Source organism: Oncorhynchus keta, unplaced genomic scaffold, assembly GCF_023373465.1.
Source record: "Oncorhynchus keta strain PuntledgeMale-10-30-2019 unplaced genomic scaffold, Oket_V2 Un_scaffold_21284_pilon_pilon, whole genome shotgun sequence".
NCBI lineage: Eukaryota > Metazoa > Chordata > Actinopteri > Salmoniformes > Salmonidae > Oncorhynchus > Oncorhynchus keta.
Genome location: NW_026290861.1, coordinates 235,328 through 248,381, shown reverse-complemented (window position 1 = coordinate 248,381; position 13,054 = coordinate 235,328). Strand labels below are relative to the sequence as shown.

General features: G+C 50.1%; 1 long non-coding RNA gene across 1 annotated transcript; it reads left to right on the top strand.

Annotated features, from left to right (window-relative positions):
• Positions 1-382: 382 nt before the first annotated feature.
• On the top strand, positions 383-4,347 carry LOC127928085 (uncharacterized). The gene is made up of 5 exons (XR_008130333.1): positions 383-1,430; positions 1,481-2,232; positions 2,657-2,797; positions 2,983-3,690; positions 4,061-4,347. It is a non-coding gene; the product is annotated as an uncharacterized LOC127928085 (long non-coding RNA).
• The last annotated feature ends 8,707 nt before the right edge of the window (positions 4,348-13,054 follow it).

The following is a 13,054-nucleotide window of genomic DNA, read 5'->3' as shown; positions in this document are numbered from 1 at the left end:
ATGGTAACAGGTAAACAGTGATGGTGGTAGTAGGAGTGGTATGGGTGGTAATGGTAACAGGTTAGTGATGGTGGTAGTAGGAGTGGTATGGGTGGTAATGGTAACAGGTTAGTGATGGTGGTAGTAGGAGTGGTATGGGTGGTAATGGTAACAGGTTAGTGATGGTGGTAGTAGGAGTGGTATGGGTGGTAATGGTAACAGGTTAGTGATGGTGGTAGTAGGAGTGGTATGGGTGGTAATGGTAACAGGTTAGTGATGGTGGTAGTAGCCTAGTGAGTGGTATGGGTGGTAATGGTAACAGGTTAGTGATGGTGGTAGTAGGAGTGGTATGGGTGGTAATGGTAACAGTGTTAGTGATGGTGGTAGTAGTGATGGTATGGGTGGTAATGGTAACAGGTTAGTGATGGTGGTAGTAGGAGTGGTATGGGTGGTAATGGTAACAGGTTAGTGATGGTGGTAGTAGGAGTGGTATGGGTGGTAATGGTAACAGGTTAGTGATGGTGGTAGTAGGAGTGGTATGGGTGGTAATGGTAACAGGTTAGTGATGGTGGTAGTAGGAGTGGTATGGGTGGTAATGGTAACAGGTTAGTGATGGTGGTAGTAGGAGTGGTATGGGTGGTAATGGTAACAGGTTAGTGATGGTGGTAGTAGGAGTGGTATGGGTGGTAATGGTAACAGGTTAGTGATGGTGGTAGTAGGAGTGGTATGGGTGGTAATGGTAACAGGTTAGTGATGGTGGTAGTAGGAGTGGTATGGGTGGTAATGGTAACAGGTTAGTGATGGTGGTAGTAGGAGTGGTATGGGTGGTAATGGTAACAGGTTAGTGATGGTGGTAGTAGGAGTGGTATGGGTGGTAATGGTAACAGGTTAGTGATGGTGGTAGTAGTAGTGGTATGGGTGGTAATGGTAACAGGTTAGTGATGGTGGTAGTAGGAGTGGTATGGGTGGTAATGGTAACAGGTTAGTGATGGTGGTAGTAGGAGTGGTATGGGTGGTAATGGTAACAGGTTAGTGATGGTGGTAGTAGGAGTGGTATGGGTGGTAATGGTAACAGGTTAGTGATGGTGGTAGTAGGAGTGGTATGGGTGGTAATGGTAACAGGTTAGTGATGGTGGTAGTAGGAGTGGTATGGGTGGTAATGGTAACAGGTTAGTGATGGTGGTAGTAGGAGTGGTATGGGTGGTAATGGTAACAGGTTAGTGATGGTGGTAGTAGGAGTGGTATGGGTGGTAATGGTAACAGGTTAGTGATGGTGGTAGTAGGAGTGGTATGGGTGGTAATGGTAACAGGTTAGTGATGGTGGTAGTAGGAGTGGTATGGGTGGTAATGGTAACAGGTTAGTGATGGTGGTAGTAGGAGTGGTATGGGTGGTAATGGTAACAGGTTAGTGATGGTGGTAGTAGGAGTGGTATGGGTGGTAATGGTAACAGGTTAGTGATGGTGGTAGTAGTGGTAGTGGTATGGGTGGTAATGGTAACAGGTTAGTGATGGTGGTAGTAGTAGTGGTATGGGTGGTAATGGTAACAGGTTAGTGATGGTGGTAGTAGGAGTGGTATGGGTGGTAATGGTAACAGGTTAGTGATGGTGGTAGTAGGAGTGGTATGGGTGGTAATGGTAACAGGTTAGTGATGGTGGTAGTAGGAGTGGTATGGGTGGTAATGGTAACAGGTTAGTGATGGTGGTAGTAGGAGTGGTATGGGTGGTAATGGTAACAGGTTAGTGATGGTGGTAGTAGGAGTGGTATGGGTGGTAATGGTAACAGGTTAGTGATGGTGGTAGTAGGAGTGGTATGGGTGGTAATGGTAACAGGTTAGTGATGGTGGTAGTAGGAGTGGTATGGGTGGTAATGGTAACAGGTTAGTGATGGTGGTAGTAGTAGTGGTATGGGTGGTAATGGTAACAGGTTAGTGATGGTGGTAGTAGTAGTGGTATGGGTGGTAATGGTAACAGGTTAGTGATGGTGGTAGTAGGAGTGGTATGGGTGGTAATGGTAACAGGTTAGTGATGGTGGTAGTAGGAGTGGTATGGGTGGTAATGGTAACAGGTTAGTGATGGTGGTAGTAGGAGTGGTATGGGTGGTAATGGTAACAGGTTAGTGATGGTGGTAGTAGGAGTGGTATGGGTGGTAATGGTAACAGGTTAGTGATGGTGGTAGTAGGAGTGGTATGGGTGGTAATGGTAACAGGTTAGTGATGGTGGTAGTAGTAGTGGTATGGGTGGTAATGGTAACAGGTTAGTGATGGTGGTAGTAGGAGTGGTATGGGTGGTAATGGTAACAGGTTAGTGATGGTGGTAGTAGGAGTGGTATGGGTGGTAATGGTAACAGGTTAGTGATGGTGGTAGTAGGTAGTGGTATGGGTGGTAATGGTAACAGGTTAGTGATGGTGGTAGTAGGAGTGGTATGGGTGGTAATGGTAACAGGTTAGTGATGGTGGTAGTAGGAGTGGTATGGGTGGTAATGGTAACAGGTTAGTGATGGTGGTAGTAGGAGTGGTATGGGTGGTAATGGTAACAGGTTAGTGATGGTGGTAGTAGGAGTGGTATGGGTGGTAATGGTAACAGGTTAGTGATGGTGGTAGTAGGAGTGGTATGGGTGGTAATGGTAACAGGTTAGTGATGGTGGTAGTAGGAGTGGTATGGGTGGTAATGGTAACAGGTTAGTGATGGTGGTAGTAGTAGTGGTATGGGTGGTAATGGTAACAGGTTAGTGATGGTGGTAGTAGGAGTGGTATGGGTGGTAATGGTAACAGGTTAGTGATGGTGGTAGTAGGAGTGGTATGGGTGGTAATGGTAACAGGTTAGTGATGGTGGTAGTAGTGGTATGGGTGGTAATGGTAACAGGTTAGTGATGGTGGTAGTAGGAGTGGTATGGGTGGTAATGGTAACAGGTTAGTGATGGTGGTAGTAGGAGTGGTATGGGTGGTAATGGTAACAGGTTAGTGATGGTGGTAGTAGTAGTGGTATGGGTGGTAATGGTAACAGGTTAGTGATGGTGGTAGTAGTAGTGGTATGGGTGGTAATGGTAACAGGTTAGTGATGGTGGTAGTAGGAGTGGTATGGGTGGTAATGGTAACAGGTTAGTGATGGTGGTAGTAGGAGTGGTATGGGTGGTAATGGTAACAGGTTAGTGATGGTGGTGGTAGTAGGAGTGGTATGGGTGGTAATGGTAACAGGTTAGTGATGGTGGTAGTAGGAGTGGTATGGGTGGTAATGGTAACAGGTTAGTGATGGTGGTAGTAGGAGTGGTATGGGTGGTAATGGTAACAGGTTAGTGATGGTGGTAGTAGGAGTGGTATGGGTGGTAATGGTAACAGGTTAGTGATGGTGGTAGTAGTAGTGGTATGGGTGGTAATGGTAACAGGTTAGTGATGGTGGTAGTAGGAGTAGTATGGGTGGTAATGGTAACAGGTTAGTGATGGTGGTAGTAGGAGTGGTATGGGTGGTAATGGTAACAGGTTAGTGATGGTGGTAGTAGGAGTGGTATGGGTGGTAATGGTAACAGGTTAGTGATGGTGGTAGTAGGAGTGGTATGGGTGGTAATGGTAACAGGTTAGTGATGGTGGTAGTAGGAGTGGTATGGGTGGTAATGGTAACAGGTTAGTGATGGTGGTAGTAGGAGTGGTATGGGTGGTAATGGTAACAGGTTAGTGATGGTGGTAGTAGGCGTGGTATGGGTGGTAATGGTAACAGGTTAGTGATGGTGGTAGTAGGAGTGGTATGGGTGGTAATGGTAACAGGTTAGTGATGGTGGTAGTAGGAGTGGTATGGGTGGTAATGGTAACAGGTTAGTGATGGTGGTAGTAGGAGTGGTATGGGTGGTAATGGTAACAGGTTAGTGATGGTGGTAGTAGGAGTGGTATGGGTGGTAATGGTAACAGGTTAGTGATGGTGGTAGTAGGAGTGGTATGGGTGGTAATGGTAACAGGTTAGTGATGGTGGTAGTAGGAGTGGTATGGGTGGTAATGGTAACAGGTTAGTGATGGGGGTGGTAGTAGTAGTGGTATGGGTGGTAATGGTAACAGGTTAGTGATGGTAGTGGTATGGGTGGTAATGGTAACAGGTTAGTGATGGTGGTAGTAGTAGTGGTATGGGTGGTAATGGTAACAGGTTAGTGATGGTGGTAGTAGGAGTGGTATGGGTGGTAATGGTAACAGGTTAGTGATGGTGGTAGTAGGAGTGGTATGGGTGGTAATGGTAACAGGTTAGTGATGGTGGTAGTAGTAGTGGTATGGGTGGTAATGGTAACAGGTTAGTGATGGTGGTAGTAGGAGTGGTATGGGTGGTAATGGTAACAGGTTAGTGATGGTGGTAGTAGGAGTGGTATGGGTGGTAATGGTAACAGGTTAGTGATGGAGACGGAAAAAGGGAGAGAGAGAGTCGGAGAGAGAGAGAGAGAGAGAGAGAGAGAGACGGAGAAAGATGGAGAGAGAGAGAGAGAGAGAGAGAGTAGGGTGGTAAAAGGGAAGCGAGAGGAGTGATGGTGGCCCTAGAGAGGACGTTTCCTCTTTGTTTCCGTAGTGAGACATAGGTGTGCTAGTTATGTCTTGGTTGTGTGGTGGTTGTTTGGTAGTTGTGTGGTGGTTGTTTGGTAGTTGTGTGGTGGTTGTTTGGTAGTTGTTTGGTAGTTGTGTCTTGGTTGTGTGGTGGTTGTTTGGTAGTTGTGTCTTGGTTGTGTGGTGGTTGTTTGGTAGTTGTGTCTTGGTTGTGTGGTAGTTGTTTGGTAGGTGTGTCTTGGTTGTGTGGTGGTTGTTTGGTAGTTGTGTCTTGGTTGTGTGGTGGTTGTTTGGTAGTTGTGTCTTGGTTGTGTGGTGGTTGTTTGGTAGTTGTGTCTTGGTTGTGTGGTGGTTGTTTGGTAGTTGTGTCTTGGTTGTTTGGTAGTTGTGTCTTGGTTGTGTGGTGGTTGTTTGGTAGTTGTGTCTTGGTTGTGTGGTAGTTGTTTGGTAGTTGTGTCTTGGTTGTGTGGTGGTTGTTTGGTAGTTGTGTGGTGGTTGTGTGGTAGTTGTGTTGTAGTTGTGTGGTGGTTGTGTGGTAGTTGTGTGGTGGTTGTTTGGTAGTTGTGTCTTGGTTGTGTGGTGGTTGTATGGTGGTTGTTTGGTAGTTGTGTCTTGGTTGTGTGGTGGTTGTTTGGTAGTTGTGTGGTGGTTGTTTGGTAGTTGTGTCTTGGTTGTGTGGTGGTTGTTTGGTAGTTGTGTCTTGGTTGTGTGGTGGTTGTTTGGTAGGTGTGTCTTGGTTGTGTGGTGGTTGTTTGGTAGTTGTGTCTTGGTTGTGTGGTGGTTGTTTGGTAGTTGTGTGGTGGTTGTTTGGTAGTTGTGTCTTGGTTGTGTGGTGGTTGTTTGGTAGTTGTGTCTTGGTTGTGTGGTGGTTGTGTCTTGGTTGTTTGGTAGTTGTGTCTTGGTTGTGTGGTGGTTGTTTGGTAGTTGTGTGGTGGTTGTTTGGTAGGTGTGTCTTGGTTGTGTGGTGGTTGTTTGGTAGTTGTGTCTTGGTTGTGTGGTGGTTGTTTGGTAGTTTTGTCTTGGTTGTTTGGTAGTTGTGTCTTGGTTGTGTGGTGGTTGTGTGGTGGTTGTGTGGTGGTTGTTTGGTAGTTGTGTGGTGGTTGTTTGGTAGTTGTGTGGTGGTTGTTTGGTAGGTGTGTCTTGGTTGTGTGGTGGTTGTTTGGTAGTTGTTTGGTAGTTGTATGGTGGTTGTGTCTTGGTTGTTTGGTAGTTGTGTCTTGGTTGTGTGGTGGTTGTTTGGTCGTTGTGTCTTGGTTGTGTGGTGGTTGTTTGGTAGTTGTATGGTGGTTGTGTCTTGGTTGTGTGGTGGTTGTTTGGTAGTTGTGTCTTGGTTGTGTGGTGGTTGTTTGGTAGTTGTGTCTTGGTTGTGTGGTGGTTGTTTGGTAGTTGTGTCTTGGTTGTTTGGTGGTTGTTTGGTAGGTGTGTCTTGGTTGTGTGGTGGATGTTTGGTAGTTGTGTCTTGGTTGTTTGGTAGTTGTTTGGTAGGTGTGTCTTGGTTGTGTGGTGGTTGTTTGGTAGTTGTGTCTTGGTTGTGTGGTGGTTGTTTGGTAGTTGTGTCTTGGTTGTGTGGTGGTTGTTTGGTAGTTGTGTGGTGGTTGTTTGGTAGGTGTGTCTTGGTTGTGTGGTGGTTGTTTGGTAGTTGTGTGGTGGTTGTGTGGTGGTTGTTTGGTAGTTGTGTCTTGGTTGTGTGGTGGTTGTTTGGTAGTTGTGTCTTGGTTGTGTGGTGGTTGTTTGGTAGTTGTGTCTTGGTTGTGTGGTGGTTGTTTGGTAGTTGTGTCTTGGTTGTGTGGTGGTTGTTTGGTAGGTGTGTCTTGGTTGTGTGGTGGTTGTTTGGTAGTTGTGTGGTGGTTGTGTGGTGGTTGTGTCTTAGTTGTGTGGTGGTTGTTTGGTAGTTGTGTACTGATCTGTCACAGTGACAACACAGAAACTGACCCTCCAGTCTGTTTTCATGGTGAGAGACGGTGGTTCCCATGACAACTAGAATTACGCTCTACTCTCTGTTTGGTCTGGCTCACATACGAACACACACACACACACACACACACACACACACACACACACACACACACACACACACACACACACACACACACACACACACACACACACACACACACACACACACACACACACACACACACACACACACACACACACACACACACACACACACACACACACACACACACACACACACACACACACACACACACACACACACACACACACACACATCTTACAGTCTGTAAGGAAGCATTTCACTGTTCGCCTAGACTTTTTGTTTACCAAGAATGTCACAGATGAAATGGGATTTGACAGACCGACACGCACAGAGAGAGAGAGACAGAGAGAGGAGAGACAGACAGAGGAGAGACAAACAGAGGAGAGACAGACAGAGGAGAGACAGAGAGAGGAGAGACAGACAGAGGAGAGACAAACAGAGGAGAGACAGACAGAGGAGAGACAGGCCGACACGCCCAGAGGGAGAAACAGAGGAGAGACAGACAGAGGAGAGACAGAGGAGAGACAGAGGAGAGACATAGAGAGGAGAGACATAGAGAGGAGAGACAGAGGAGAGACATAGAGAGGAGAGACAGACAGAGGAGAGACAGAGGAGAGACATAGAGAGGAGAGACAGACAGAGGAGAGACAGAGAGAGACAGAGGAGAGACAGACTGAGGAGAGACATAGAGAGGAGAGACAGACAGAGGATAGACAGAGGAGAGACAGAGGAGAGACATAGAGAGGAGAGACAGACAGAGGAGAGACAGACAGAGGAGAGACAGAGGAGAGACATAGAGAGGAGAGACAGACAGAGGATAGACAGACAGAGGATAGACAGAGGAGAGACAGAGGAGAGACATAGAGAGGAGAGACAGACAGAGGAGAGACAGACAGAGGAGAGACAGAGGAGAGACAGAGGAGAGACATAGAGAGGAGAGACAGACAGAGGAGAGACAGAGGAGAGACATAGAGAGGAGAGACATAGAGAGGAGAGACATAGAGAGGAGAGACAGACAGAGGAGAGACAGACAGAGGAGAGACATAGAGAGGAGAGACAGACAGAGGAGAGACAGACAGAGGAGAGACAGAGAGAGGAGAGACAGAGGAGAGAGAGACAGACAGAGGAGAGACAAACAGAGGAGAGACAGACAGAGGAGAGACAGAGGAGAGACAGACAGAGGAGAGACAGACAGAGGAGAGACAGACAGAGGAGAGAGAGACAGAGGAGAGACAGACAGAGGAGAGACAGACAGAGGAGAGACAGAGGAGAGACAGAGGAGAGACAGAGGAGAGAGAGACAGACAGAGGAGAGACAACAGAGGAGAAAGAGACAGAAGAGAGACAGAAGAGAGACAGAGGAGAGACAGAGGAGAGACAGACAGAGGAGAGACAGACAGAGGAGAGAGAGACAGACAGAGGAGAGAGAGACAGAGGAGAGACAGAGAGAGGAGAGAGAGACAGAGGAGAGAGAGACAGAGTAGAGACAGACAGAGGAGAGAGAGACAGAGGAGAGACAGAGAGAGGAGAGACAGAGAGAGGAGAGAGAGACAGAGGAGAGAGAGACATAGTAGAGACAGACAGAGGAGAGAGAGACAGAGGAGAGACAGAGAGAGGAGAGACAGACAGAGGAGAGACAGACAGAGAGAGACAGACAGAGGAGAGACAGAGGAGAGACAGACAGAGGAGAGAGAGACAGACAGAGAAGAGAGAGACAGAGGAGAGACAGAGAGAGGAGAGAGAGACAGAGGAGAGAGAGACAGAGTAGAGACAGACAGAGGAGAGAGAGACAGAGGAGAGAGAGAGAGAGGAGAGACAGAAAGAGGAGAGACAGACAGAGGAGAGACAGACAGAGAGAGAGACAGAGGAGAGACAGACAGAGGAGAGACAGACAGAGGAGAGAGAGACAGAGGAGAGACAGAGGAGAGACAGAGGAGAGAGACAGACAGAGGAGAGACATACAGGGGAGAGACAGACAGAGAGAGAGACAGAGGAGAGACAGAGAGAGGAGAGAGAGACAGAGGAGAGAGAGAGACAGACAGAGGAGAGACAGACAGAGGAGAGACAGACAGAGGAGAGACAGACAGAGAGAGAGACAGAGGAGAGACAGAGAGAGGAGAGAGAGACAGAGGAGAGAGAGACAGACAGAGCAGAGACAGACAGAGCAGAAAGAGACAGAGGAGAGACAGAGAGAGGAGAGAGAGATAGGGGCGAGACAGATAGAGGAGAGATAGACAGAGAGGGAGACAGACAGAGGAGAGAGAGACAGATAGAGGAGAGAGAGACAGATAGAGGAGAGACAGACAGAGGAGAGACAGACAGAGGAGAGAGAGAGACAGAGAGAGACAGACAGAGGAGAGACAGAGGAGAGAGAGACAGACAGAGGAGAGACAGAGGAGAGAGAGACAGAGAGAGGAGAGACAGATATAATTTAGATTAATTTAGTGCTGACTCGTTCCTTGACTTTTTCACTCTCTGATGTGAACACAGCCCTCCTCCTGTGTTGTGTGTAATTAAGGTCTGCTCTCATTAATTCTCCAAATACTCTCTCTCTGTGGGAGGGGGGGGGGCAGAGTGTGTGTTGCTCTGTGTGGTGGGGGTGGACAGAGTGTGTGTTTCTCTGTGTGGTGGGGGGACAGAGTGTGTGTTGCTCTGTGTGGTGGGGGGACAGAGTGTGTGTTGCTCTGTGTGTTGCTCTGTGGTGGTGGTGGGGGGGCAGAGTGTGTGTTGCTCTGTGTGGTGTGGTGGGGGGCAGAGTGTGTGTTGTTGCTGTGTGGTGTGGTGGGGGGGCAGAGTGTGTGTTGCTCTGTGTGGTGGGTGGGGGGCAGAGTGTGTGTTGCTCTGTGTGGTGTGGTGGGGGGCAGAGTGTGTGTTGCTCTGTGTGGTGTGGTGGGGGGCAGAGTGTGTGTTGCTCTGTGTGGTGTGGTGGGGGGCAGAGTGTGTGTTGCTCTGTGTGGTGTGGTGGGGGGGCAGAGTGTGTGTTGCTCTGTGTGGTGTGGTGGGGGGCAGAGTGTGTTTGCTCTGTGTGGTGTGGTGGGGGGCAGAGTGTGTGTTGCTCTGTGTGGTGTGGTGGGGGGCAGAGTGTGTGTTGCTCTGTGTGGTGTGGTGGGGGGGGCAGAGTGTGTGTTGCTCTTCTCCTCTCATCTCCTCCCCCTAATCTCCTTCTCCTCTCATCTCCTCCTCCTTCCATCCTTCTCCTCTCACCTCCTCCCCCCCCTAATCTCCTTCTCCTCTCATCTCCTCCCCCTCCTCCTTCTCCTCTCATCTCCTCCCCCTAATCTCCTTCTCCTCTCATCTCCTCCTCCTTCCATCCTTCTCCTCTCACCTCCTCCCCCTTAATCTCCTTCTCCTCTCATCTCCTCCCCCTCCTCCTTCTCCTCTCATCTCCTCCCCCTAATCTCCTTCTCCTCTCATCTCCTCCCCCTTAATCTCCTTCTCCTCTCATCTCCTCCCCTTAATCTCCTTCTCCTCTCATCTCCTCCCTCCTTCCATCCTTCTCCTCTCATCTCCTCCCTCCTTCCATCCTTCTCCTCTCATCTCCTCCCCCTTAATCTCCTTCTCCTCTCATCTCCTCCCTCCTTCCATCCTTCTCCTCTCATCTCCTCCCCCTTAATCTCCTTCTCCTCTCATCTCCTCCCCCTTCCATCCTTCTCCTCTCATCTCCTCCCTCCTTCCATCCTTCTCCTCTCATCTCCTCCCCCCTTCCATCCTTCTCCTCTCATCTCCTCCCCCCTTCCCTCCTTCTCCTCTCATCTCCTCCCTCCTTCCATCCTTCTCCTCTCATCTCCTCCCTCCTTCCATCCTTCTCCTCTCATCTCCTCCCCCTTAATCTCCTTCTCCTCTCATCTCCTCCCTCCTCCCATCCTTCTCCTCTCATCTCCTCCCCCTTAATCTCCTTCTCCTCTCATCTCCTCCCCCTTCCATCCTTCTCCTCTCATCTCCTCCCCTTCCATCCTTCTCCTCTCATCTCCTCCCTCCTTCCCTCCTTCTCCTCTCATCTCCTCCCCCCTTCCATCCTTCTCCTCTCCTCTCCTCCCTCCTTCCATCCTTCTCCTCTCCTCTCCTCCCCCCTTAATCTCCTTCTCCTCTCATCTCCTCCCCCCTTAATCTCCTTCTCCTCTCATCTCCTCCCTCCTCCCATCCTTCTCCTCTCATCTCCTCCCCCTTAATCTCCTTCTCCTCTCATCTCCTCCCCCCCTAATCTCCTTCTCCTCTCATCTCCTCCCCCTTCCATCCTTCTCCTCTCATCTCCTCCCTCCTTCCATCCTTCTCCTCTCATCTCCTCCCCCTTAATCTCCTTCTCCTCTCATCTCCTCCCTCCTCCCATCCTTCTCCTCTCATCTCCTCCCCCTTCATCTCCTTCTCCTCTCATCTCCTCCCCCCTTAATCTCCTTCTCCTCTCATCTCCTCCCTCCTTCCATCCTTCTCCTCTCATCTCCTCCCCCCTAATCTCCTTCTCCTCTCATCTCCTCCCTCCTCCCATCCTTCTCCTCTCATCTCCTCCCCCTTAATCTCCTTCTCCTCTCATCTCCTCCCCTTAATCTCCTTCTCCTCTCATCTCCTCCCTCCTTCCATCCTTCTCCTCTCATCTCCTCCCCTTCCATCCTTCTCCTCTCATCTCCTCCCTCCTTCCATCCTTCTCCTCTCATCTCCTCCCCCTTAATCTCCTTCTCCTCTCATCTCCTCCCTCCTTCCATCCTTCTCCTCTCATCTCCTCCCCCCTTCCATCCTTCTCCTCTCATCTCCTCCCTCCTCCCATCCTTCTCCTCTCATCTCCTCCCCCCTTAATCTCCTTCTCCTCTCATCTCCTCCCCCTCTAATCTCCTTCTCCTCTCATCTCCTCCCTCCTTCCATCCTTCTCCTCTCATCTCCTCCCTCCTTCCATCCTTCTCCTCTCATCTCCTCCCCCCTTAATCTCCTTCTCCTCTCATCTCCTCCCCCTTCCATCCTTCTCCTCTCATCTCCTCCCCCCCATTAATCTCCTTCTCCCTCTCATCTCCTCCCCCTTAATCTCCTTCTCCTCTCATCTCCTCCCTCCTCCCATCCTTCTCCTCTCATCTCCTCCCCCTTCCATCCTTCTCCTCTCATCTCCTCCCCCTTAATCTCCTTCTCCTCTCATCTCCTCCCCCCAATCTCCTTCTCCTCTCATCTCCTCCCTCCTCCCATCCTTCTCCTCTCATCTCCTCCCCTTAATCTCCTTCTCCTCTCATCTCCTCCCCTTCCATCCTTCTCCTCTCATCTCCTCCCCCTTAATCTCCTTCTCCTCTCATCTCCTCCCCCTCTAATCTCCTTCTCCTCTCATCTCCTCCCCCCTTCCATCCTTCTCCTCTCATCTCCTCCCCCTTCCATCCTTCTCCTCTCATCTCCTCCCCCCTAATCTCCTTCTCCTCTCATCTCCTCCCTCCTTCCATCCTTCTCCTCTCATCTCCTCCCCCCTTCCATCCTTCTCCTCTCATCTCCTCCCCCTTAATCTCCTTCTCCTCTCATCTCCTCCCTCCTCCCATCCTTCTCCTCTCATCTCCTCCCCCCTACTCTCCTTCTCCTCTCATCTCCTCCCTCCTTCCATCCTTCTCCTCTCATCTCCTCCCCCTTAATCTCCTTCTCCTCTCATCTCCTCCCTCCTCCCATCCTTCTCCTCTCATCTCCTCCCCCCCTAATCTCCTTCTCCTCTCATCTCCTCCCTCCTTCCATCCTTCTCCTCTCATCTCCTCCCCCCTTAATCTCCTTCTCCTCTCATCTCCTCCCTCCTCCCATCCTTCTCCTCTCATCTCCCCCCCTAATCTCCTTCTCCTCTCATCTCCTCCCTCCTCCCATCCTTCTCCTCTCATCTCCTCCCCCCTTAATCTCCTTCTCCTCTCATCTCCTCCCCCCTTAATCTCCTTCTCCTCTCATCTCCTCCCTCCTTCCATCCTTCTCCTCTCATCTCCTCCCCCCTTAATCTCCTTCTCCTCTCATCTCCTCCCCCCTTAATCTCCTTCTCCTCTCATCTCCTCCCTCCTCCCATCCTTCTCCTCTCATCTCCTCCCCCCTTCCATCCTTCTCCTCTCATCTCCTCCCTCCTTCCATCCTTCTCCTCTCATCTCCTCCCCCCTCCCATCCTTCTCCTCTCATCTCCTCCCCCCTTAATCTCCTTCTCCTCTCATCTCCTCCCCCTTAATCTCCTTCTCCTCTCATCTCCTCCCTCCTCCCATCCTTCTCCTCTCATCTCCTCCCCCTTAATCTCCTTCTCCTCTCATCTCCTCCCCTTCCATCCTTCTCCTCTCATCTCCTCCCTCCTTCCATCCTTCTCCTCTCATCTCCTCCCTCCTTCCATCCTTCTCCTCTCATCTCCTCCCTCCTTAATCTCCTTCTCCTCTCATCTCCTCCCCCTCCCATCCTTCTCCTCTCATCTCCTCCCCCTAATCTCCTTCTCCTCTCATCTCCTCCCTCCTCCCATCCTTCTCCTCTCATCTCCTCCCCCTTAATCTCCTTCTCCTCTCATCTCCTCCCTCCCTCCCATCCTTCTCCTCTCACCTCCTCCCCCTTAATCTCCTTCTCCTCTCATCTCCTCCCTCCTCCCA